General features: G+C 39.0%; 1 pseudogene; it reads left to right on the top strand.

Moving 5' to 3' along the window:
* The first annotated feature begins 5,203 nt into the window (after positions 1-5,203).
* LOC112393209 (teratocarcinoma-derived growth factor 1-like) lies at positions 5,204-5,743 on the top strand (annotated as a pseudogene).

The following is a 5,743-nucleotide window of genomic DNA, read 5'->3' as shown; positions in this document are numbered from 1 at the left end:
CTCTGTAATGACCTATATGGGAACAAAATCTAAAGAAAGAGTAGATACGTGTATATGTATAACTGATTCGCTTTTCTGTACACCTGAAACTAATACAATGTTGTAAATCAACTATACTCCAATAAAAATTAACTGAAAGTAAAATAAAATGCCCTCTTTTTACTTTGTCAGTCTAATTAACTTTTTAAACTCTTATCTATCCTCCAAGCCTCATTCAAATTTTATCCCTTGTATAAAGTACTCTCTAAATTCTCCCCACTCCCATTTACCATTTAAGGGTCACTGTTTCTTCTATAATTCTGTAGTTCTATTACAGCGACCAACAGGAGAATTGGCAACACAATAACTAGAAATAATAGGATAGTACCAAAATCACCATAAAATAACATAAGGTTAACAAGGTTAAAAAGGGAAAAGAGGAAACAGAAAATAAAATGAAAGAACTGAACTTTTAAAATGAAAAATACAATTATTGGAATTAAATCTCAGGGGGTGGATTAAAAAGCAGATTAGACACAATTGAAAAGAAAAATTGTAAAGTGGTAACATAACCTGATAATTAAAATGCATTGTCAGAATGCTCTAAGAATTGATAAACAGATAAAAAATTAAAGTGGAAATTTGTTCTGAGAAAATCAACCTCAGTCCAATAATAAGACATAAAGCAAAGTAAAACATGAAAGAGGGAATAAAGTAAATGGAAGATAGAATGAAAAAATTCAATGTAAGTCAATTAGAATTTCCTGAGGAGATAACCAAGTACATAAATAGGTGATGACTTGTTTGGTAAGAAGTTTTGATAATCAGATCAGTTGCTGCATGCCTCCTCACCTATGGTTAGACTCTTATTCCCACACAAATGTAAAACAAAGCAGGTCACATAAGATACATTGTTGCCTACCCAGTGGCATGTGCTCTGGACAGTCACTTTCCTGTTAATCTGAGATTCATACTCAGTGATGCAATGTCCTTCTGGGGCTCAGAAAATCTGTACTGCTGGCTTCCATGCAAGTGCTTTGCACACTGAAGTTTTATTCTTTCCCAGAAGAAGGGTCACCTCTGGAGATGCTGTAGATGAGGACAGAAAAAAATTGTTCAAGTTTAATATTAAAAAAGCAACAAAATTTTATCCATGAATATTTATTAAGAATCTACTTGTAGTGCATGTTGGTTAAGGGCATGGGCTCTGGAGTTAGATTATCTGGGTCCAAATTCTGCCACAACTGTTTCCTAACTGTGTAATCTTGAACAAGTTTCTGTGCTTATCAAATAAAAGAATGATACTAATTTGTAATGTATTAATTATGTGACAGTAGGAAACAAAAATTCTGCCAATTACTCATGACATGTTCTCTACTGTAAGGTGCATCTTGTGCTGGAATCTCCTCCATTTTCTCCTCCAGATCAATTCTCCAATCTCTTCTGCCATTCTCTGGGTCCTAAGAGGCTGACTTATTGGAGGAATTGGCAGTAAATGTAGGTCAGAGGTGGGAAGAGAGTGAGATCAGGGTATTATATCTTTCCTGTGGTGGTGTCAGGGTTTGCCTATATACCACTACAATAGCCATAGTCCTCTAGGCAGCCCTCTCAAAACCACTGCTTTCTTCAGCTTCCTTCATCGTGTAACTTCAGGCCAAGGAGTGGAATGTCTTCCAGAGGATGCAAGCCACCAGGTCCTTCAGTATCTCTTATTGGTTAGGGAAACCGCTTCTTTTTAAAGCATGCATACTTTTATAAAACTCTCCTCAAGTTACTCAAAGTGTGCTGTTTGTTTATTGCTGCTGCTCTGATACACATCCCACTTTGGAAATGTTAAATGTGAAAAAAATATTGCAGCTAAGATATAGTGAAATATATCATTTAGCTTCTCTGTGCCTCAGTTTCATTTTTCTTAAATAGGAATAATATTCCTCTTAGAATTATTATGACTAAATGCACTAATGCATGTAGAGTACTTAGAAGAGCATGTAGCATGTAATAAGTTCTCAATAAATATCATCATTAGTATATTTAAAACATTGTGATAGGTGCCATGAATTATACAAAGACGGGTAAAAGACAAAGCATCCTGGTCATCTTAGTAAGTGACAGCTTTAAGTCAGTTATTTTGACCTAAAGCCCAGTATTCTTCTATCAAAACTTCCTTGATAATCCAAAATAACTGGAAAGAAGATCACTCTACCTTAGTGCAAAAGCACTTTTAACACTTTTTAGAATAAATGGTGTTATTAGTTTTAATTATGTACAGTAACACAATGTAATAATTAAAATGCATTGTCAGAATGCACTAAGAATTGATAAAAAGATAAGAAATTAAAATTATCTTGAATGTAAAAATGGTAGTTATTTATAAATAAATAGATTCTTCAAAAGATTAGATAGAAAAGAGATTAGAACACTAATCTTCATTGAGCATCCACTATGTGAGAGGCACTTCAAGATTGAGTACTCACAAACTGTCTAACAGGGAGAAACGGCTATCCCGGTTGTACACATGAGGAATCTACCTCTGAAGGGCAGAGCAGAGACTCAAACCCAAAGCTTCCACAGACAGCAGCAGGGAGCACAGGGAACAACCATGACTTTTCTGTATCACACTGCCTCTGGAATGCTTTAAAAAAAAAAATCCCCTAACATGGCTTAAATAACACATACCCACTTATAAGGAGATTTATGTTTATGTGTGAGTTTGTTCTTAGACTCCTTTTGGGGGTTTCTGTTTGTTCCTTTGTTTTTGCAAATGGCACAAAGATGCAGTCTAAGAATTATCACAAGTGTCTTTTTTCAAAAACCAAGACTTCTTTAAAGCCTTGCTGCTGAGTGTGATCTACAGACCAACAGCAGCAGCCTCACCTGGAAGCTTGTTAGAAATGCAGAGCATTAGGCACCCAGACAAGGACTGTTCTAAAATTGCTAGCCAAGGAAACTAGAAAGAGAAGAATAAAACTGAGCATTTTCAAAGACAGAAAAATTCTGGTGGAAAACAATCTAAAGTACCTTTCTCATGATGGTTTCCTCTATTCCACTCCAATACCTTTCACCCTTCCCTCCACCACTCTGAACAGACTTAGCAGCTGTGAAAGGGAGAAAAATTGTGAAAAGTATCCCAAAAGCTGAAGACATATTCTGAAGGGAGTTCCCGCCTTCTTTTTTTTTCCTATCCCTACCTCTCTGTTTTCTTTCCACCATACCATATACCTAGCTGTGGTCTTTTTCTTCTCCTGATCTCTCCCATAAGCACTGATGAGAAATCCCCTACTGTCTTACTCCACTGTATTTCTGGCTAGTGAGCAATTTAAGAAGAAGCATTTCCTGTTTGGAGAGTTGAGGTGATAATGACTGAACTTCCTGGTTTGTGCTTTTATACATTTATTTCTCTCCAATGAAGCATATATATTTGACCCACTATTCAGATCCAATGGTAATCACTTGAGTTATAGCCCAGACAATGTTAAAATGATTCTTGGAGCTTCCCTGGTGTCACAGTGGTTAAGAATCTGCCCGCCAATGCAGGAGACACGGGTTTGAGCCCTGGTCCAGGAAGTTCCCACATGCCGTGGAGCAACTAAGCCTGTGCACCACAACTACTGAGCCCGTGAGTCACAACCACTGAGCCCGTGTGCCACTACTACAGAAGCCCGCGTGCCTAGAGCCTGTGCTCCCAACAAGAGAAGCCACCACAATGAGAAGCCTGCACACCACAACAAAGAGTAGCCGCAACCAGAGAAAAGCCCGCGTGCAGCAACAAAGACCCAACACAGCCAAAAATAAAATAAATAAAATAAAATAGATAAATTTATTTTAAAAAGTGATTCTTATGAGGCATGTATCAGTATATTCATTTTTATAAATAAAGAAGTAGAGAAGTTAAGTAACTTATCCTAACTTGATTAACGACAGAGCTATAGAACCAGGATAGAAACCGTGATCTTTTCATGGATAGTTTTCCTTCCCTTGCATTGTATTGTGTGTGTGTGAGTGTGTGTGTGTCTATGTATATTTGGTAATTTGTTGTGTGGTTTATGAGAGATGACAAACATGATCTCTTCCTCTAGAAGTATATGCACTTTAATACAAAAAACACTGAGGCAGAGAGTATTTAAAACACTCCAAAAAACCGTAATACAAATCGTTCTCCACTCATATGACCCCCTTCCAAGTAGAAAGCTTAGGCTGGGGCTAGAGGTCAGTCTGCATTCAGGAACTAAAGCCCAGCTGGGGGAATTTTACTTTGATCTATCCAAGAAATCCTATGCGCAAGCCTTGGACTTGTGTCTTCCACAGGTGAGGAGGGGACCAGATCCATGATAATGCTGCATGTGGCATTTCTGAGGCACCTCCAACCTGGCTCCAGCGCAGCTGCCCCCTTGCTGTTTGTGAACATGGCCCTAGTGGAATGTCATCCCTGCCACAAACTAACAGAGGACACCACTGCCCACTGCACAAGCTCAGACCTGTTGTGGGAGAGGCCAGGTCCTCCTTGCCTGCACCCGACCTGCCTAAACATTCACCCTTACACTTTCACACCCTGCTGATGATGTTACCCTCTTCTACTTCATAATTTCCACTTTATTTCTTTTTTATTCTGTTTGTTTCTGGCTAAGGCATTTTAGGATATGCTGTCTTCTACCACAAAATAGAGGGTGGCGGGGTAGGGGAATCAATCTACAGATTCAATGCAATGTTAACCTGGGTTTTCTGTGTGGAAGGAGACAGTGAAGACTGAGGGGCTGGACTGGTAGGCAGAAGTTTCTGCTTATAAATTCTCCTTACATCTTCTTGAACAGATGATAATCCTTCCCTTTGGGTTTGTTCTATTAACAAATGTTTAACATAGGTTTCAGTTTGATTATCCAAAGGAACGATTAATGAAAACTTCTTGTGAAAAGCATCAGGATCAGCTTCTTGTCACCAGATAGATAATTCGTCTACACATTTGAAGATGAAAGTTGGGATTCTTTTAATTGGTGAATTTTATTACTGTCAATATCTTGGTTACTGTCAATATAGTATAATTTAGCAGAATGTTATCATTGAGGTAAACTAAGAATGGTGCACAGGGATCTCTTGTGTTATTTCTTACACTTACATGTGAATCTATAATTATTTAATTATTTCAATGAAAAAAATTGAAAGTCAAGTGTGGCTGAGAATCTCCCTGAAGGTTATAGTCAAAGCGTTTATTAGGACTGACCTGTGAGACATGGACTGAAGGAAGATGGAGTGCTTCTCTTCCAGTGTGATTTTGATCATGGCTTTTTCCAGAGCATTTCAACTAGTTGCTCGATTGGGCCACCATGAACTTGCCCATCCATCACAGGGAGACCTGGCCTTCGGAGATGATGACCTTCAGTCCTGGGAGGAGCCTGCAATTCATCATCAACCTTCCCAGTTTGTACCATCCATGGGAATCCAGGACAGTAAGGAGCTAAATAGCTCCTGTCTGTATGGGGAAACCTGCATCCTGGGGTCCCTTTTGCCTGCCCTCCCTCTTTCTATGGACGGAACTGTGAGCATGACTTGCACAAAGAGAACTGTGGACCTGTGCCCCATCACACCTGGTGGCCCAGGAAGTGTTCCATGTGTAAGTGCTGGCATGGCCAGCTTTGCTGCCTTCCTCAGTCATTCCTACCTGGTTGTGATGGATAACCACCTCACAGCTTCTGGGACTCCAGAATTAACACTGTCTGCATGTGCTCTTATGCCACCTGTCATCTGCCTTGCTATACAAAGTTATAATTAA

This window comes from Neophocaena asiaeorientalis, unplaced genomic scaffold, assembly GCF_003031525.2.
Source record: "Neophocaena asiaeorientalis asiaeorientalis breed wild unplaced genomic scaffold, Neophocaena_asiaeorientalis_V1.1 scaffold136, whole genome shotgun sequence".
Taxonomy (NCBI): Eukaryota; Metazoa; Chordata; class Mammalia; order Artiodactyla; family Phocoenidae; genus Neophocaena; species Neophocaena asiaeorientalis.
This window is presented reverse-complemented; position numbering and strand designations above follow the sequence as displayed.